The 22,528-nt window shown below is 33.2% G+C and overlaps 1 long non-coding RNA gene across 1 annotated transcript in view; it reads left to right on the top strand.

Moving 5' to 3' along the window:
• Positions 1-21,856, top strand: part of LOC127540366 (uncharacterized) — a 36,294-nt gene extending 14,438 nt beyond the window's left edge. Inside the window, exons 2-4 of the long non-coding RNA XR_007948124.1 lie at positions 2,079-2,219; positions 8,843-8,881; positions 20,915-21,856. This is a non-coding gene — a long non-coding RNA (uncharacterized LOC127540366). The remainder of the gene's footprint in view (positions 1-2,078; positions 2,220-8,842; positions 8,882-20,914) is intronic.
• The last annotated feature ends 672 nt before the right edge of the window (positions 21,857-22,528 follow it).

Here is a 22,528-nt window from a genome sequence, read left to right as displayed (position 1 = left end):
AGTGATCAAAAGATATGAACAGACAATTTTCAGAAGTTAAAACCATTTCTAGTCATATGAAAAAATGCTCTAAATCACTATTGATCAGAGAAATGCAAATTAAGACAACTCTGAGTTACCACTGCATACCTCTCAGATTGGCTAAAATGACAGAAAAAGATAATGAAGAATGTTGGAAAGGATGTAGGAAAATTGGGATACTAACATATTGCTGGTGGAGTTGTGAACTTATCCAACCATTCTGGAGAACAATATGGAACTATGCCCAAAGGGCTATCAAAATGTGCACACCCTTTGATGCAGCAATGTCTCTACTGGGCCTGAATCCCAAAAAGATCATAAAATAGGGAAAAGGATTCCCATATGCAAAAATGTTTATAGCACCCTTTTTAGTAGTGGCAAGAAACTGGAAACTGAGTGGATGCCCATTAGTTGGAGAATGGCTGAATGAGCTTTGATACATGAATATTATGGAATATTATTGTTCTATAAATGATCAACAGTAGGATTTCAAAAAGGCCTGGAGAGAGTTACATGAACTGATGCTAAGAGAAGTGACTAGAACCAAGAGAGCCTTGTGCACAGCAACAATAACAAAAAAAATATGCAATGACCAATTCTGATGGAAGTGGCTTTTTTCAACAGTGAGGTGACTGAGGCCAGTGCCATTCATCTTGTGATGAAGACAGCCATCTGCACCCAGAGAGAGGACTGTGGAGAGTGTGTAGATTACAATATAGTATTTTCATCTTTTTTGTTCTTTGCTTGCTTTTTTCTTTCTTTCTCATTTTTTCCCTTTTTGATCTGATTTTTCTTGTGCAGCATGATAATTGTGGAAATATGAATAGAGGAATTTCACATCTTTAACAATATTGGATTATTGCTGTGTAAGGTAGGAGGTGGGGGGAAAGGAGGGAGAAAAATTGAAACACAAGTTTTTACAAGAGTGAATGGTAAAAATTATTTATACATTATAATAAATAAAAAATAAAAATAAATAAATTGAAAACAAAAAATAAATAAAAAATATGAAAATAAAAAGCTAAAAAAGGCTTTATTTTATGTGGTGGCATTTGTTTATGTGAAGACTCTCACCAAGGAGGCCCAGGGAAACAGCCAAATTAAGGGAATCTTTTCTGAAACTTGTGCTTTTGCTAGAGAGCACAGGACATGATCTCTGCCTTTCTATTTTTTTTTTTTCCTACAAAAAGTAAATAATGTTGGGTTTATTGAATTGTGAGGTCTTGGGCAACTTTACTACATTATTTATTTTTTCAAACTGGTCAATTCATCTTGAAATGAAACAACATCTCCCCATTTCTGGGGAAAATAACTATTCCTATATTTATGAATGGAAACTAGTAAAATGTGGTATGATATATTGAGTTCTTAAAGCTGACTTTAGATTCATTCTATTTAGAATATTTCAAGGACTATTCGTCAGTTCCCTCATCATAACAGTTCTGTCCCACAGACAGTTTTTAGCTTGTTTTTTTAATTTTATTTTATGGTGAGAACTCTGGTACTTTTTGGCTCTCAATCTTGGGCTTCCCAGGGAATGGTGAATGGGTCAGTGGCAGTTTTATTGCCCTTTAAACATTTAATGAGGTTTCTGCATAATTTCTCATCATGTTCTTATTTGTTTACTTTTTTACATTTTTGGTTTAAAGTTGAAACCTCGTGGCTTTCAATTTTATTATGCTGGCACAATGATTTTCCTGCAGTGCTAAATCTTGACACTTCCATTCGAACCCTCAGTTTCTGGGGTACAGAACACAGGCATGAAATTGTGATACACTATAAACAAATACTTTTTCTTTCCTTTTGAATCTATATTGCCTAATCAAATTTAAAAACATTTAAATACATATTTTTCTACTGTGGGCCTGGATTTTCTTTCACAACATGAGTAATATGGTAACATATTTTGTATGATTAGATATGTATAATCTGTATCAAATAATTTACTGTCTCAAAGAGGGGGGGACTTAAAGGAGGGAAGAAGAAAATTTGAAATTCAAAAATTTTAAAAATTAATGTTAGAAATTGTCTTTATATGTTATATTGTTGTTGTTTAGTAGATTAATTGTGTCCAATTATTTGGATTGCCATTTGGAATTCACTCAATTTTCACTTCCTGGAGGAGGCAGGGTATTCTACCAAGTCTTTAGACACCAGTGAAGACAGTTAAGATCCTGAATCCCAAAGCCTTGAGAATAGTAAGTACTTTATATATTTTTTATTTATTCATTCACATGTTTTCTTTTTTATATATGGGGTGCCCTTCCCCTAAATTTTTTTTAATTATTAAAGCTTTTTATTTTCAAAACTTATGCATATAATTCAGTTTCAGTTGATCAAAGATGGGCAGAAGCAGCTACACCCAAAGAAAGAAAACTGGGAATTGAACATAAACTGCTTGCATTTTTGTTTTTCTTCCCAGATTATTTATACCTTCTGAATTCAATTCTCCCTGTGCAACAAGAAAACTGTTCGGTTCTGCACACGTATATTGTAATCCAGGATATACTGTAACCTATTCAACATGTAAAGGATTGCTTGCCATCTGGGGGAGGGGGTGGAGGGAGGGAGGGGAAAAATCGGAACAGAAGTGAATGCAAGGGATAATGTTGTAAAAAATTACCCTGGCATGGGTTCTATCAATAAAAAGTTATTTAAAAAAAAACAAAAAAAACTTATGCATAGATAATTTTCAATATTCACCCTTGTAAAACCTTGTGTTCCAATTTTTTTCTTCTTTTCTCCCTACCCTCTCCCCTAGATAGCAAGTAATCCAATATATATTAAACATGTGCACTTCTTTTATACATATTTCCACAATTATCATGCTGCATAATAAAAATCAGATCAAAAAGGAAAAAATGAGAAAGAAAGCAAAAAGCAAGCAAACAACAACAAAAAGGTGAAAATACTATGTTGTGATGCACACTCAGTCCCCACAGTCCTCTTTCAGGAGATAGATGACTCCCTTCATCTCAAGACCATTGGAACTGGCCTGAATCATCTCATTGTTGAAAAGAACCATGCCCATCAGAATTGATCATCATATAATATTGATGTTGTCATGTACAATGATCTCTTGGTTCTGCTCATTTCACTTAGCATTAGTTCATGTGAGTCTGCCCAGGCCTTTCTAAAAATCATCTTCCCGATCATTCTTATAGAACAATAATATTCCTTAACATTCATATACCATAATTTATTCAGCCATTCTCCAGCTTTTTGCTCCAGTTTTACTGGAAACTCAGTTTCTGGTTTCTTGCCATTACAACAAAGGGCTGCTATAAACATTTTTGCAAATGTGGATGCCTTTCCTTCCTTATAATCTCTTTGGGATACAAATCCAGTAGATCTGAATCAAAGGGTATGCAAAATTTGATAGCCCTTTGGGCATATTCCAAATTGCTCTCCAGAATGATTGAATCAGTTCACAACTCCACCAACAATGTATTAGTGCCTCAGTTTTCCCACATCCCCTACAAAATTAAGTTATCTCTTCAAAACCTGTGTACCATATCAGTGGTTTTATTCATAGTTACTTCATATGTTCATTCAATTTTACTGTTTTTTTCACTTTGTTCTAATATTCTATGTAATTTGTTATATAATTAAATTTAAAAGTTATGTTTAAATATATATTTTTCACCTGAAATAGATCCGAAGAGGAAAACCTACAGGAGCATCATTGCTAAATTGTGAAACTCCCAGATCAAAAAGAAAATTTTACAAACCACAACAATTCAAAAATTCAAAGATTCTGGAGCCACAATTAGAATCACACAAAATCTATGAGCAGCTACAACAAAAGAATACAGGTCTTAAAATACTAAATATGGAAGCTCAAAATAACTAGAATTGTGGCTGAAAATACCATATCCAGCAAAATTAACTAAAATTCTGAATGAAAATAAATGAATATTAAATGAATTGTCAGACTTTCTGTGTTGGAAAACCCCCCAGTGAACTTAATAGAAATCTGACATATAACAGTCAAGAAAAATATAAAGATCAAATACTAATTTCAAGGGACTCAATAAGGACAAACTATGTTTTATATGTGGAATATAAATATAAATATAAACCATATGTCTAAGATTGTCATTAATAATTGGGCTGTTCTAAAGAAAGACTGGGATAGAGCTGAGCATGATGTGACTTTTAAAAGTAAAACCAGGAAGAAGTAGAAACAGTATTTGTATTATAGAAATGTGGCGTGAGAACAAGAACCAACACAGAGGAATTAGATTGGGGAGAAGGGCTGGTAGTTCTGAAGTCCTACTCACATGAGGAATGGGTTAAAGAAGAAATTTCTCTCTCTCTCTCTCTCTCTCTCTCTCTTCTCTCTCTCTCTCTCTCTCTCTCTTTCTCTCTACACACACACACACACACACACACACACACACATATTTGAAAATGAAACTCTTCAAAATTTATGAAGAAATAACGGAATAGGGAATAGGATAAGATGAGGTATAGAAAGGTACATAGGTTAATGGGAATGGGATAAAGAGGGAAATAAAGAATGGGGGAAGAGAATAAGGGAGGGATCCACAGATGGGGGGAGGTTAAGTAATAGCAAGGCAAGTTAGTAGGGAAAAGTAAAGTAGAAAACCCAGCAGAGATAGGAAACAAGACATGCATACAAACACAATAATAATTATCAGGAGTAGAATTTATTAGGAAAAAAAGGAGGGTTAGTATCCTTGATTTCTGACAAAGTTAAAGTTAAAATTGATTCAAGCAAAAGAGAAAAAAATAGGGAAACTACACTCTATGTCAGTAATATTAATGTAGATTTAAACTATTCAAAATAACTATATATTATAAAGTCATAATATTGCTGGAACATAGGAAATGATGGGTTGTTAGAGTTAGAACAATAAGGATTATATTTAAGAAGGATAGTGTTATCCACCGTCATAGAAACAGAAAACAAACAAAATAGTATAAGTTTACATAAATATATATGAATGTGCATCTATGTGTTTATACATTTGTATAAACATTTGTACACAGACTGGGGGAGCAGTAATCAATTTCTCCTAGCAGAATCATCAGAATTCTATTTCCTTCTTTGGTCATTATTCCCTCATCTCTGGATAAAGCTCACAAAGATTAAGACTAACAGAAGCATCTGAATTAACTATGGTATGCTCTTGAGGGAATCAAGAAATGGAAAGAGGGAAAAAATGCTTAGTGAGTTGTTTTGTAGGAATTCTAAAGATCCCTATTTTGTTGGATTACATTGGTAAGAATTCCTCTCTCTCCCACTCCCTATTTCTGTCTATCTCTGTCTGTCTGTCTCTGTCTCTCCCTCTCTCCCTCCTTTCCTCTTCTCTTCCTCCCTCCTTCCTCCTTCCTCTTTCTTCCTCCCTCTCTCTGTCTCTCTGTCCTCTCTCTCTGTCTCTGTTTCTCTATCTCTGTCTGTCTGTCTCTGCCTTTCTGTCTCTGTCTCTCTCTGTGTCTTTCTGTCTCTGTCTGTCTCTCTTTCTCTGTCTCTCTGTGTCTGTGTCTGTGTCTATGTCTGTGTTTGTGTCTGTGTCTCTGTCTCTCTGTCTCTGTCTCTGTCTCTCTCTCTCTTTCTCTGTCACACACACACACACACACACACACACACACACCCTTTAGAATTCTTCTGAGCAAGCAATTTTTTGTTTACAAAAATCTCTTAAGATGTGCCTACCATCCCAGCAGGGGAAACCAGCTTTTCCAGGATGCCAAAACCTTGCTTGGTTACACTTCCTGCTAAGTCTTTTCATTTCAACTGTGCACCTGTGCATTAAGGACATCTGAGACTTGCTTGTAAAACTCCAGGATGTTCCTTTCCTTACCCATAGTATAATTCACACAATGGATATTTAAGATTTATGGACAACTCTCTCACATGAAGGTGGTCTGACCATTCTATTTCCTCTCTCCATGAGATTAACACTTCATATGACTAGCATTTGGAAAGAGACTGACTAACATTGGTATTTTGCTTAAAATCATTCTAGTAATAATGTCAAACCTAACAGTTGCTTTCCCCATTAAAGCCAGAAACTAAATCACTTTTTGAATTTTTTTTATTTTAGAAAATGATTATGCTTTATTTTAACTTTTAAAAACAATTTTGAGTTTCCAATTCTTTCTGTCCCTCTGGTCCCTCCCCCACTCGTTGAAATGTTGAGTGATATAATATTTCACTTTTTGAACCTTAATTTTGATGTTGATAAGAGCCAAGACACTCCAACAAAGATGCTTCCATCCCAAGAAGTAAGAATAGGAAGATACAATTTCTTTTCAGATGGGAGATTAATTAAGAATGCAGATATCTATAATTCAGTAGAATGTTATGGAAATTATGAGAATGATGTCAGTAACTGTTTCCAAGAAGGAAGAATTAACAAAGATGACCCTTTCAAGGCAATGAAAATCCAATTCATTTGAAAAAACACATCCTTCATTAGGCATATTAGCTTTTTCTAAATTCTATATTATATCTCTTGCCTAAATACAATTATTCAGGCTGTCCCATGCCTGAAACACACTCTTACTCCCACAAGCTTTCACCTCTCAGAACCCTTCTTTTTCTTCCTGGGGTCTGCTTGGGTATTAATTCTTCTGTGGAACTCTCTTGGATTTTTCCAGGTGAAAGTGTGGTCACCCTTTTCAGAATTGCCTAAGGCATATTTTGAAATTTTCCTTTTGCCTTTTGCCCCATTTCCTTCTATTCCTGTCTATGTGGAATATAGAATGTGTGCTCTCTGGGCACATAGTAGGCGTTTAAAAAGCGTTGAACTGAAATTGACTCAATTTTTAATGATAACAAGATACCAATTCAATTGTTAGGCATTATGAAGCCTGAGTTTCTCTTCTGAAGCTTCTGTAATGTAGGGACTAACTTTACCTTCTACTAAAAATGAGGGGGCAATTCTCAATGAGGAATGAAGGGGAGGGAGAGAATGTAGAATTCAAAATTTGAAAAAAAAAAAGCATTTTGAAATTGTTTTTACATCTAATTGGGAAATATGTTAAATTACTCAAAAAAGAGAAGAACAGGGCAAAACACTTTACAATGAGATCACAGATTTAGAGGAGGAACAAACTTTGGAGACTGTTTAGTTCAACATCTTTTCAAGAAGGAAACTGAGACCCAAGAAATTTATTTGCCTAACATCCCATAGAAACTCTGGACTAACTTATTGGGTCCTCTGACTCCCAATACATTATTCTTTCCATTATACTTTTCTATTCCTTTTAGCACCTGGTTCTAGCTCCATAGAAAAGTATAGTGGATAAAGCATCAGCCTCAAAGTCATAAGACCTGGGTTTGAGTTGCACATCTGCTACATACAGGATATGTGATCCCAACAAATCACTTAAACTCTCAGTGCCTCAGGCAATCCTTTAAGATTGTAAATTGCTATGATGGATTTGGCTTTTTTCAACAGTAAGGGGATACAAGGCAATTCCAATAGATTTGTGATAGAATATGCCATCCAGAGATGAGAACTATAAATACTGAATGTTGATCAAAGTTTAGAATTTTTACCCTTTTTTTTTTTTTTGGATTGTTGTTGTTTGCTTGGTATATTTTTTCTTTTTTCCCTTTTGACCTGATTTTTTTTTCTTGTACAACATGACATATATGGAAATGTGTTTGGAAAAATTGCACATGTTTAACTTATATTGGATTGCTTGGGATAGGGGATTTGGGAGCAAGAGGGAAGAAAATTTGGAGCACATGGTTTTGCAAGAATGAATGTTGAAAACTAACTTGGCATGTATTTAGAAAAATAAAAAATATATATATTTTAAAAATAAAATTATAAATTGTAGAGAAGGTACCTTACCTGTATGGGAAGAGAGAATTTCTTCACCCATCCAGTATTTCCCCATTCTAATCACAGCTATAGTCTCTATCATTACTCTAAGCCAAAATTGAGAATGTAACTGGATCAGAGGATTTAGAACTGGAAAAGATCTTAGGGATTATCTGTATTCTAGTGCAACTCTTCCATTTTATAGATAAAAAAATGATGCCCAGAGAATTCAAGTTTCTTGCCCAATGCTCCATAGGTAGCAACATAATGATTTTAATCGAGGATCTCTGACTCCAAATCCAATTTTTTCCATTGTACTACATAGCAAGCTACTTTATTAATGTAAGGACATGACAAATAATAGAATCATTATTCTACTATTTCTTCTTCAGAAAGGAACAAAAATAATAATGATGACAAATGATAAGGCCCACAGAAGGGTCTTAGGATCATAGGTATAGAATTGGAAATAATCTTAAAAGGCATCTAGTCCAGTCACTTAAATTTTAGAAGAAAAGGGAATGTGAGGCCTGAGGAGGTTGGATTCCTTGCCCAGGGTCACACGTTCATTAAGTGCCACAGGTGGGAATCTAATGAGGTCCCCTGATATGAAGGCCCATGCTCTCTAGCCATTGTACTATGCTGTTTGCCTATGAAAGTAGGAAAAAATGCGATTTTATTTAATTTTTAATTTATGAAATAAAACAATCATTTTCATAATATAGTAAATTTTTAAAAAGATAATTGCACATGAAAAGGCAAATATATGTCTAACTTGTTATTCTTTTAAAATATAATAGTTATCATTTAATTTTTAATTTTTTTCCTTCTCTCGCAAGCCCTCCCTGCCAGATGGTTACCATTAGATACAAATATGAATGTGTGTAAAATACTTCTATTAATACTACAATATACATTTCAAACAACCATTTACCCCCAAATTTTCAATGTTTTGCAAGATTTTCCTGCTATGAGGGCCTAAAACAAGGTACTGATACCTCTTTTCTTCTCTCTAGGCTTGATTCAGATACAGAAGAAATAAAGGCCTAACTGAGGTAAACACCTTGCAAAATAATCTTTCTATTTAAAGAATGTTAATTTATAAAGGAAATTGGGTATAGAGTGCTAGACTAAAGTCAGGAAGATAAGAGTTTGAATCCTGCCTCTGATGGCAGTGTAACATTGGGCAAGTCACTTTTTAAATCTCAAGCAACTTCCTAAGACTTATCTATTAAATTGTAAATAGGTGTAGTCTTCATGCACACTTTCTTTGATATCTTTGATCCATTACATTTAATATCAAATACTAATTAGTTTTGTGCATGAGAATATTATACAGATAGAAAATGCACATATTCATGTCTTAGAAATAAAATAAATAACTTACCAAAGTATATTTTTCTTTCTTTCTTTTCTTAAGTATATATTTTTCAAGAATATAAGTATTAGCCTATTTGAAAGGCATTCATATTCCTCATACCCTATTTGTTGAAGGCAACTTCTCCAGATCAATGGAGTTTCCTTATATTCTTCAAACATAGCAAGGACTTGATCTGGACTGCTTCTTACCCTTTTTTCTATTTTAGTTCTGGTCTGAGTCTAGTCTGGAAGTTGAACAGCTTTGTGACAGGCTTTGGGTGCAGAAGTGGCTATGAGTGTTCTTTATTAAGACCCTGTTTTCTGATAATTTCTGTTTTCTGAGGAGATAAATATTGTTAACCTCAAGCCATCCATTCTGATATCTATCCAGCAAAAGGTTTCAAGGAAGATTTATTAGCACTAAGTTCCAATGATGTCAGAGAAAAACGGTGATCTGAAAATTGAATTTAGGTAGAGTATTTGCGGGATTATTTTGATGAATAATTTGTCAGAGAGGTTGTAACAGAGAACCATTTTTACCATCATCAACCTTGACTAGCCTTCCCTATTCTGGCTAAATGATTTTTGTTTCATAGTCATCAAGTGCTGCTACCACAGACTTTAGCATCCAATGATATGACTGGAACCTCTGAGAAATAAATAATGTCTGTAGATAAAAACAACTTTAACAATATTGGATTATTTCTATAACTTTGACAGACTCGCCAAGTAGAGAGGAAGAGTTTGCAGAGCCCAGGGACAGTATTGGTAGGCGTAGTCAATGAGAGGAGAACAAAATGCCTCTACCATTTGATGGGAAAAATTAGGCCTGAGGTTAATAAATAGTCCCTCTACCCTCATCACTGTTCATCACTATTACCATAATAAATAATATGGATGAAAGGATTTTGAACTGGAAGAATCTATCTATTGATAGTCTAATCACTTCATAAGGGTTAATGAGGTTAAGCAATTTATTTCAAATCATGTAACATAGCCAAGATTCTAATCCAGATCTTCTAATTCCAAATGTACTTTTCTTCTCTTTCCAGGTCACTTTAATAGCTCTGATTTTGTGACCTTACTTCACCAGTCAGAGTCCCCCTTGATGTTCATCTTACCCTGGTTTTTTTTTTTTTTTCATTTGTGCAAAAATAATTGGGTGAGAAGTACACAACTTGCTTTTTCCGAGACCCTCCTTTCCCCTGGGTTCCAAGTCCTAGAGAGTCAAATTATTAAATCATAGCTTTCATATTGTTACTTTTTAGCAGAATTTCATAATTAGTCCAACTGCCACATCAGATTGATCCTTATCTAACCATCCTGCTAACTCTATTTAATTTTTGAGGGGGTGGAGAGGAAAGGGAGAGAGCAAGTTTGTTCCTTTGGGACTAAGCATATCAGATTCACAAATTTTGCCTTGTGTGCTCCATTTTTTTTTCACATTTACTCATCTATAAAATGAAGGAGTCGGACAAGATGACTTCTAATATTCCATCTAGTTTTAAATCTATGACCATATTATTAATGTAATATTTTTTCAATGTACTCAAGGAAAATATTTATAAAGTTGTATCCTCTGCACAAATCTTTATTATAAGTCTAAGATAATTAGAGAAATACTAAAATGGCACTGACTTTTCAGTGAATGGCACATTTGATGCTTACTCAGACTAGTAGTAGTTGTTGGCAAGTAATGTCTAAGAAGTTATTTTTACCAAGTATTGGAATATCATTTTATTTCCCTTTTAAAAATTGTTATCTTTTGTTTTTCCATTACTTATATTTTCCATCACTTGTCTCCAACTCCATCTCAAAGAACTCTTCAGCATATACAGAATAAAAAAGAGAGAAAAGAGTTAAAGTAATAACACAGTAATCAAGTTTGACTTGAGTATAAAGCATATAGACTTATAGTCTTCTGACTAAACAAAGAAGAAAAGGAGGTCTTATTTTCATATTTCTTTTTGGGAGGGACAATTTTAAGCATTATAATTTCTCAGCATTGAATTCTCTATTTTTGTTGTTAAACTTTCTATTTTTTGTAGTTATGTATTTTTCATGTTTCTACTTACTATATATACATTGTATCAATCTTTCAATTTTCCTTTGTATTCACCATATTCATTGTTTCTTATAACATTATAAATAGCACATTAATATTCTGTTATACCTAAGAGCCACAAATTGTTTAGCTATTCTCTAATTGATGGGCATCTACTTCATTTCCAGTTCCTTGCTGCAATGAAAAGTCATGTTATAAATATTTTTGTGCATGTGAGGTAGGTAGAAAGAAAGGAAGGAAAGAAGGGAGAGAAGAAAAATATTGTTGCAATAGCTTTTCTTTTTTTAATTTTATTTTTTCCAATTTTATTTCCAAATTATTTCCCTCCCAAGCCCTCTCCTACCCATTGAAATATGATATTATACATATGAAGTCATTGCAATAGGCTTTTCAGTTTCATGGAACTGGAATGACCTATCTTTTCTAAAGATTGGGAGAAATCTTAGTGCCAGTACCTCATATTGATTATAAGAACACAGGCAGTATAAGGACTAGGACTATGATTTATATCTATGTAGTATTTTCTGTTCACAATGTATCTACTATTAAATTTGAAGTGAAATCAAATATCCTATTAGAATTTATGTAAAAAAAAGTATATGTCAAAAGAGTGGGAAAACAGGGGGAAATGAAGAAATGGAAAGGATGGGAGAAGAAATAAGAAAGAACTTAGGGGGATAAAATCTCTGGCTCTGGACCCAAATACTCCATTGAAATCTTACCATAGTACAATTTAGTAGAGTCATCATAAAATATCCATACTGGATTTTCTCCAAGAGGGACTTAAGTGGAGAAATGTTCCCTCAGCTCCACTTGAAACTGAGTAAAGGAAGGAAAAAAAAGGAAGAAATAAAATCCAGATAGATATTGCTAACTGAAAAGATATTCTTGTGAAATTCATTTCTGGAGTTAGGATTCTTGCAGTGAGACTAAAACTTTGTATATCACTACAGGAGAGTATGAAACCCATGCATCAGGGACATCTATAGAAAACATAATCTACATCCCAGAACAGGCAGCTGTTTGTTGAGTTCCCAACCGTGGCAACATACTTCCAATTTTCAATTCCCAGAGTATCTATATGGAGGCAAAGCCTGAAATGGAATTTTCAGACTCTAACTTGAAGTTGGTTATATTCCATCTTCAAATTGCAATTTAGTGTTAAACCTTCAATTCATTTGCAAAATACAGCTAAGAAATGAAAGTAAAATTCAGACCTTTTCCATGGTTGTATAGAAATCCTTAGGACTTCCTCCTCTCACAATGAAGTAGTTTGCCATGATCCACCATAACCCAACTTGGTATTTTCAAGAAATGAAAAAGAATCCTAATTTCTAATTAATGTAAATATATGTGTATAAAATACTACAGTCTTTCTGATATGAGAAATCATAGATTATAGAAGTTAATATGTAGAAAGATCTTAAATTATCATCAAGTCTATCTTAATTTATAGATGGAATAATACAGAGAGGCTCCTGGGCTAGAGTTAAGTCTCCTGACTGCTATATTTGAACTCTTTCTGCCATATTATCATGCTACATGATATAGGTCAAGTCATATAAACTCTCTTTATCTCATCTGGAAAATGACATTGAGCTAGATGGACACAATGCTTATGATTCTAATATCTCATATCTCATTCTAATATATCCAATATCTCATTCTGCCAATAGTTATAGAGATACCAATGTTATTGTCCTAAATAGATTGTTTTTTATTGTACATATTTTTCTTTTCCCCTCAAATTTATAGTTGTATTTTTAAATTTCAATTTGAACTTGACTCTAGATAGCTAAATATTTACTGTTTGATTTTTAGTGAATGAGCTTAACAGACCATGTATATTCTTTGTATTGCCTAAATGAAAAGAACAAATATTTGAGGAAATAAAGCATAAGACAGGCAAGATTTTGAAGTGATCAATGGTCAAGAATAACTCCCAAGCATCACCACATCTAGACAACAAGAAATGTACTAGATCTAGTATGTTACAGAAGAGAAAGAGATGGTCACAGCTTCCAGGGATTCTCTCTCCAACACAGACTAACTGTGCTCCAATCCAAAAAAAAAAAAAAAAGCAGATGAAGATTTATATTGATAAATAAAGTTTTCTCATTAGGATTTCTCTATTTCAAGGAATTCACAGGCCTATGAAAAGAAAAGAGAAAAAAAGGAAAGACAAGTATTTCCATACAAGATATAGCATTTTGAAATATTACCATAGGTTCTAAGAGAATAATCTACTCCCCTCTTGTGAGAATTGGATGAGGGTTTAGTTTCACAGAGTTAAGTTAAAAAAAATCAGAGAAAGGAAATTTAAATTGGAGAAAGGAACTAAAATTTAAGAAATGAAAACTAGGTGTTAGGCTGACAAGGAACAAGGAAAGTGAAACAAATAGAGGGACTGCCCATATAATCACTCATGGGGAAATATAACCAAATAAAGTGAATGCCAATGAGGGATGTAATTAGGGATGGAGACTTATGTTTATGTAGTGGAATTAGGTGCTTCTGATGAGCTATAACCTCTTGTAGTATCCAGCCAATGGGGAAAACAGGGGAAGGATTTGGGTTTGGGACAGAGAATCAAAAGGCTGTGATTTTGACTTTCAAGAGTGTGCCTAGTGGTTTAGATACCCACTCTTGCTAGAACATAAAATAAAATCTTTCCTTGTATTCATCAGTGAGTCAGTGGATTTCTTAGTAAGATGCTTATCTCTTACACTACACCACTCAGTCAGCTCTGATGACTCAAGACTTCCATGTTAAGCCATAACTGTGGAAATATCGATCCTTAACAATGATTCAATCTAAGTACTTATGGAGGGTGAGGAGATTCAGAACCAGTATTCTATAACAAGTGGAAGAAATATATAAATCTATTTACAATTGTATCTCTATGACTTTTCATAGGGTAGAAAATCATTCTTACCTCACAAAGTGAGATGAGCTTTGGTAGATTTTACAGAAGGAAATGCAAGCAGTAGAAGTTCCAGCGTGGAGGTGAAACAAGACAGAGTTTTGATATAATCCTGACTGCTCAATAAAGGAGTATGGTATGAAAGTCATGTTACTCATCTATAAATTGAAGTAGTTAGATTTGATAATCTGAAGATGCCTTTTAGCTTCAGATCCTCTGACCTAATTATCATAAAATTTGACATTCTTTAGTACAATCCTTTATTTTTATAAACTGGAGGTTTAAATATTTTTTTCAAGCATAAAAATGCTGGTGAGAGAATTATCTCCTGATGTGTCTAAATGAGGAATAATTTTACTTTTTAGGCAAATTTTAAAAAATAGGCTTATGTATCTCTTGCTAACTCTGATTATTTAATTGTATTGAGATCTCTTTGTCTCATGGCAATAATTATTACCAGTACTTGAATTTAACAGTTTTGGTGAATTGGAGTTCTCTTAAATCTCTTGCCAATGTAGAGGCTCAATTAGTGTGCTCAGATAACATTTGCCTTTGAGAGTCTCACTTGAACTGATATAATTATTCTGGTTAAAATGGAACAACAACTAGCATCTTCTAATTAATGAATTTTAGAAATAGTTCCTTGTACTGACAATAGTTATTAGATAAATGGATTTTAGAAAAAATATTTGGGAGAAAAAAAATCAAGGAATAAAAGAAATGACATTACTTTTAGATATTTTAGGAAAATCAGGGGTTTTCTCTATGTAGGAAACTCCTAGTGTGGAAATTCCCTCTACCGATGCAAAGTGGCAGTCCATTTTTCCTGAGGCATTAAATGGTTAAAATACTAGCCCAGGACCACAAAGCCAGAATGCATAGAGAGAGCAAACCTCAAATTCAAGTCTTCTGGCTTCAAGACTTCTCTTTGTGTCTCGTTCTGGGTCTTTTATTTTTACATCTTTATTCTGAATTGGTTTCATAATATTTCTCTTGAAGTCAAGAAGACCTGAGTTTGTATCTCTCCTTAGATATTTCCTACCTATATGATTTTGGGCAAATCATTTAGTCTTTCTCAGTCTTAGTTTCCTCACCTGTAAAATGGGAAGAATAATATGACCTGCTTCCCAAGGTTCTTGACTTGATGAAATGAGATAATATTTGTGAGATGCTTTAAATATCTTAAACAGCTATATGAATACTAGGCATTATTATTATTTTAATTATGCTACATAGTCTTTTACCAGAAGATTTAATGTTTTAAATAATGACATAATAATGTAAATACTTCAAACATAGGCATTAAAGAACTAGATGAATGTAAATAACACTTTTTTTTAATATTACTGTTAATGTCGCCAATGAATATTATAATAAAAAGATGTTAAAAAAACTCAGACAAAACTTGTTTCTTCTTCCCTATTTCCCTATCTTCTCTCTTTTCCCCTTTTGCTCTCTTCTCTGAGCCTTTTCAGACAAGGCTATAGCCTCAGTCTCCTACCTAGGGGTAGGTATTTATTTTTACTATTTCACCATTCATGTACTTAATTAGCCCTTTATCTTATTAGTTGTAGGATAGGAGAATTTTTTCTTCAGCACTAATATATGTGTGTGTGTGTGTGTGTGTGTGTGTGTGTATACACACACACAATCTGTAAACATATATACACATATGAATATATACATATATATACACACACATGCATATACAATAATACAAACACGCACACATATAAGACTTAGTGTTCTTCTTCCAAATGTACTTAACTTATTAGTTACTTCCAGGGAAAATCAGTCAACAATGAGTGAATATTATTTAGTGACAGAAAGTAACTTCAAACACCTAAATCTGACATGAAGGTCACAGTATCGAATCATAGAGAAAGAAAAAATTATATATCAAACTTAAAAGGATCATGTTGCAGTAGACAAATATATTTCAGTGATGAAAAGAGAAAACACTAAATAAAAAAAGGAAAAAGACATTCTATAGTATCCAGAAATAATGAAGGAAAGTGGAATTTTTGAAAGCAGAAATAATAAGGTTAAAAGAAGAATTTAAATAAGAAATAAGCATAGGAATCCAAACTCTCAGAGAAGAAATCAATTAATTAGATAAAAGTACAAAATTTAAAATTCATGTCAAATTTTAAAAAAAATTAGTAAAGACTCTGGAAAAGAAAATAACAGATTTGGTACTCAAAAAAAAGTGGATGTAGAAGAAAATTTGACAAAATAAAATCAAACAACATCATTAACGAATGAATACAAGTACTTTATAATTCAAATTGACAAATTTATTTTATTTTGCATAATAGTAGCTTTTTATTTTTCAAAATATATGTAAAAATAGTTTTTGACATTCACCATTGCAAAACCTTGTGTTCCACATTTTTCTCTCTCCCTCCTCACCTCCTTCCTCTCCTAAAAGCAAGTAATCCAATATAGATTAAACATGTGCAATTCTTCTGAACAAGTTTTCATATTTATCTTGCTGTACAAGAAAAATCAGATCAAAAGAGGAAAAAATGAGAAAGAAAAAAACAAGCAAGCAAACCACAAAAACAAAAATTTTATGAAAATATTATGTTGTGATCTATATTCAGTCCTCATAGTCCTCTCTTTGAATGCAAATGGCTCTCTCCACCATAAGAATATTGGAATTTTCTAGAATCACCTTATTGTTGAAAAGAGCCACATCCATCATAGCTGATCATCATATAATCCTGTTATTGCTGTGTATAATGTTCTCTTGGTTCTACTCACTTTAACTTAGCATCAATTTATATAAGTATCTCCAGGTCTTTTTGAAATCAGGCTGCTGGTCATTTCTTATAGAACAATAATATTCCATTATAGTCATATACCATAACTTTACTCAACCATTCCCTAATTAATGGGCATCCACTCAGTTTCTAGTTCCTACAAAAAGGGCTACTACAAACATTTTTGCATATTTAGGTCCTTTCCCTTTTTTTATAATCTTTTTGGGATATAAGCCCAATAGAGACACTGATGGATCAAAGAGTATGCACAATTTTGTAGCACTTTGGGTAGTCTAAATTGCTTTCCAGAATGTTTGGATCAGTTCACAATTCCACCAACAATGTATTAATGTCCAGTTTTCCCACATTATCTCCAACATTTATCATTATTTTTTCTAGTCATCTTAGCTAATTTGAGATGTGCAAAGTGGCATTTCTCTAATCAATAGTTATTTAAAGCATTTTTATATGACTAGAAATGACTAATTTCTTCATCTGAAAATTGAAATTGTCAAATTTTAAAAACAGAAGGCAGAGAGATAATTTAAGAATCATACATTTCCTAGAAAAATGTTATGAATTGAAAAACTTGAATATTGTTCTGCAAGAAATAATATAAGCAGTTGTCCAGAAATACAAAAAATAGAGGATAAGCATAATCTCCAGGTAACCAATCTCAGAAGTCCTGAGTTCCTTCTTCAAGGAAGGTAGTGGTTAAAACTTCAAATTTTATTTTTGTTTATTTTTTTTTTGATTTCAGATTGCCAAGAGAAAAACCTTACCTAGCAAGAATAATAGATCTGAATTATTCAAGACTATTTCTAACTAATGTGAAATCAAAGATAGGAGGCACTCCCCCCAAAACATTCTGTAGTCAAATGACATGTGCTGACCATATAATAAGTTAAAACAGATGAGGTTTTCATCAAAAAAAGGCATTTACATTTTTTTCTGAATGAAGTCAGATAAACAGATGACAATGCACATAAAAAATAACACATCTTTAATAAAGATAAAGTAATGTAATGAGGTTTTTTAAGGTGCTGGGGTGAGACAAGGCTATTTTTAAAACCACTTTTCCATTGTTTTAGGACCAAAAAGAGAATATCTAGAGGCAAAAGGATCTAAGGGAAAATAGTTAAAAGAAGGGAAAGAGAAAGAGTTAAAATAATAGTCTATATACAAAAACACATGTTTCTGTCACCCACATGCACTGTGTGTGTGTGTGAAGTTGGGGAGAGGATTTGGAGATGAGATGGGGAGAGCTATAGATTATTTCCAATCTGTACTGTGATGGAAAAAAATGGGGGAAGAGGATTTTTTAGTCTCTTAATATCTCTGGAGAGCTTCCAGATAGTGAGTAGTAGTTCCAGGTAATGGAGGCCAGTCACCTCAGGAGGGGCAAGGGAGAAAGATTTTGAGCAGGAAAAGGAATGGTGGGAATACATCAAAAAATATTTTCATTAAAGAGAGTGATATCTCTATCTAGAATCTCAAGGCAATTAAAAAAACTCCCTTCTTGGGACAGCTAGGTGGCACAGTGGGTAGAGCACCAGACCTAAAGCCAGGAGTACCTGAGTTCAAATCTGACCTCAGACATGTAGCTGTGTGACCCTGGGCAAGTCACTTAACTCTAATTGCCTTAGCCAAAAAACAAACAAACAAACAACAGCAACAACAAAAACCCCAACCTTCTCTGAGAGTCTTGCATCACAGCAGATAAAAATATTCATGTATATATGCATATATGTATGTATGGGTATATATTTGTATGTATATATGTATACAAATGTTTATATATCTATCTACTTATCTCTCTCTCTCGCTATGTGTGTGTATGTATGTATGTATGTATCTTATCTCAGAAAAGGAGGTGAATGATACTTTAGAATAGTTATAGTCAAGAATTTGAATATACTGGTCTTGGGATGCCAAAGTTATTGATGTCATGACATGGAATAGAAGCAGGCTCTGTGACTCTGAATACCATCTGTGACAATGAACACCATACTCAACTGTCTCTTATATGAAATAATATTTCTACACTTATAAGAATTATATCTAAAACATTCTTTTCAGAAATCTTTATTGTTTATGGTTATGTTGCACCAATATGGTACAAGTGGCAATATTACTAAATAAGTTGGTAGACTTAATGCCATATCAGTCAACTGCCAAAGAATTACTCCTTTATTGAATTAAAAAAAATAATAAAATTCATTTGGAGAGACAAAAGTTCATCTACTATCTCCTGGGAAATTAAAAAAAAAAAAGTAAGAACATGATCAGAACTCAAATTATATTGTAAATTAGTAATAATCAGGACTTTAAATGGCTTGCATGGAAATGTATTTTGCATGACTACACATGTATAATCTATTTCAATTATTTGCCTTCTCAATGAGAGGAGGGAAAGGAGAGAGAGAGAAAATGGACCTCAAAATTTGAAAAAAAAAAAAAAAAGAATGTCAATATTGCTTTTATATGTAATTGGGGGAAAATAAAATATAAAATAAGACTGGTGGTAGTTACAAAATAGAAAAGTGGATCCAGTAGAACAGGCCAGATAGATAAGATCGGAGGCAATTACAAGTTATTTAATTGGAATTAAGCATTCTAATGAAATCAAGAACCCAAATTATTCAAAGCAGAAGAATTTCCCACTAGACTGGAACTGCTAAGAGAAATAAAATGCAAACTGGCATGAACTAGATCTAGAAGAGTATAATTTTAAATACCACATAAATAGTATAATGAAAGAAGAAACTACTCATAATTAAGGTTAAAGAAGAAATTCCTTAACAAAACCAAAATATACATGATCTAAAATACAAAGTAGATAATTTCTATTATATGAATTTAAAAAGTTTTTGTCTAAAAATGATCAATGTAAATAAAATTTTAAAAAGTAGAACATGGAAATTAGTAATAGCATAATTGAGAAGAATGTTTAGCTATTTAGTTTGTATTTTTAGAAATATTTTATATGGAATTAATGTATTAAATTACACTTGGTAGTATTACTAGTGTAGTTCAAATTATCAATAAATATTTCTAAGTACCAACTGACAAAAAAAAAAAAAGGAGAAAGAGAAGAAGAAGACAAAGAGGGGGATAGGATGGAAAGAAGGTTGAGAGGAAGGCAGAAAAAAGAGAGAGAAAGGAAAGAAGGAAAGAAAAAAGGAAAGAAGGGAGGAAGGAAGAAAAAAAAGCAATTTCTGTACTTCCTCTTATTGCATATTCATATCAACCTGTAAATAAGTATTAATTGCTATGTGCTAGGCACTGAACCAAACTCTAGTTCACAACAATACTCTAGTTCACAACTATATCACATTCATATATATATTTCAGTCTATGTCTCAGGTTTGTTTTTGTTTTTTTAAAAGAAAGTTAACAACTTGAGTGCAGACAGCAGGTGTGATGATTCTTGCTGGGTTTAGGCTTTTAACACCATCTTGGATGTTCTGTAATTTCTGTACACAGTTCACAGCATGCATAAACTTTCTTTCCCCATATCTCAAAGAATCCCACAGTCACAAACTGGCCATATGGAATATTATACAAAATGGAAACATGGATGTCCGGATTTTTCAGTGAGGCTTCTGTGGGTTTCACAGTGGTGTTGATGGTACAATTAATGGCAGAACAGCTTTTGATCAGGGAATTTAATTTTAATTGAGCAAAGCATAATGCATTCCCGCAACCTCATCATTCTAACTGGACATGTGCTAATTCTGTATATATTTAATGATATTTCACCTCTTACTCCTTGTCTTCTGCAACTAAATTCACACACTGTGTAGGGGGAAAGAGTCAAATGAGTATCATTATCAGTGGCTTCTAGACTGAAGCTTTGTATCATCAAATGTTGATATGTTAAACACATTCTATTGCATTATATTCTCTGTTTTGTAATATCTTATATAAATTTCAACTCTATTTTCTCTGAGTTATTATATATCTTTTGTCTTAGGTCATGGATGTAACTGGCTGTGAAAAGAACCAGCAGTATAAATGAAAATAACAAATGGCATAACCCTAAAGGGACGGGTAAGCCAAGGTTTCCCAAGGTAACAGTGGTACAACATTATGACTGCTTTGTGACTCTCTGATACTATCATCTATCTGGCAATCAACATACAATTTAAAGCATGAATATTAGGAGGGAAAGGAAAAGAGAAAGTTGGGGTGAGAGGAGAGATAGACTGAGAACACATAGATATTAGAGGGTAAGAAATCCATTGAAAATGGATAATTTCTGAAATTGCTCTTTTCAAATTCAGGTATAAGGTAAATGCAGTTAAAGAGAATTCAAAACACAGACCCTTCTATAATCTAGGCTCTATTCACATAGCTAATAGTCCTGGTTTCCAGATGATAGTCAAAAAAATATTAGATTCAAATTCTCTAGATTTTGGCTGGAATCTCCTTCAGTCACTTATTATCTAGGGTACTGTGGGTAAATCATTTTATCCGTCTGTGCATTGAATAAACTCATATAATCTTAGCTGAGAGGGACTTCGAATGCCATGTGGTTCAATCTAAATCTGAGGTTGAATCCCTCCACAACATGCCTTAAAAGATTGCTTTTGACAGATATCGCAACACTTCTTTTTTCAATTTTTTAACAATTTTTTAAAATATCAAGCTTAATTTGCTTTCTTTGAAATTTCAACCCATTGGTCCTAGTTCTGTCCCCTGGAAGCAAGTTTGTTTATTATTATTATTAGAACAAGACTATTTCCTCTTCTATTTGTCAATCCATCAAATATTAAAGGATAAATAATGTAGTCCCCTTTAAGTCGTCTCTAGGCTAAACACATTAAGTTTATGGGTTCAAAAACCTATTCTCCATACCTCATATTTGGAAGGGATTCCATAAGTCATCTACTCATAGCCTCTCATTTTGTAGATGTTCTTTAAATTGACCCTTATATGACATAAATCAGATTGCTTTTCACTATTCTAATTGGCCTCCTCTGGACAATTTAAAGCTTGTCAATGTCCTTTCTAAAATGGGGTGACCAGATCTGAACACAACTCTTACAAGTGCTCTAACTGGAGCAGTATATAGAGTTACTATCACCTCACTATGTCTGGACACTGTGCCTGTATAGAGTAAGTTTTCATTAGCTTTTTGGATGCTAAATCTCGCTGCTTAATCATTTAGCTTACAATCCACTAAAACTCCCAGATGTTTTTCAGAAATTCTGTCTAGTCATGTTCTCCAGGATCTTGTACTTGCAAAGCTAATTTTTGAAAGTGAAGTATAAGACTTGACATTTATTTCTGATAAATTTCATTTTAGGGGTAGTATGGCACAGAAAGACCTGTGTTTAATCCCATCTCTGACACATAATGGCAATATGATTTAGGTAAATTGCTTACATCTTCAGTGGCCCCAGGCAATTCTTTAAGAGCAGATGCAGGCAGCTAGATAGATCAGTGGAGAGAATTATGGGCCTGGAATCAGGAAAACCTGAGTTCAAATTCAATCTCAGAGACTCACTAATTTTATGAGCCTAGGCCAGTTAACCTGTTTACTATAATCTACTACAGAAGGAAATGGCAAACCATGCCAGTAACT

The sequence above is a fragment of the Antechinus flavipes genome, chromosome 6 (assembly GCF_016432865.1).
Source record: "Antechinus flavipes isolate AdamAnt ecotype Samford, QLD, Australia chromosome 6, AdamAnt_v2, whole genome shotgun sequence".
In the NCBI taxonomy this organism is placed as follows: domain Eukaryota; kingdom Metazoa; phylum Chordata; class Mammalia; order Dasyuromorphia; family Dasyuridae; genus Antechinus; species Antechinus flavipes.
Note: the sequence above shows the minus strand (reverse complement) of the source record. Positions and strands in the feature narration are given on the sequence as shown.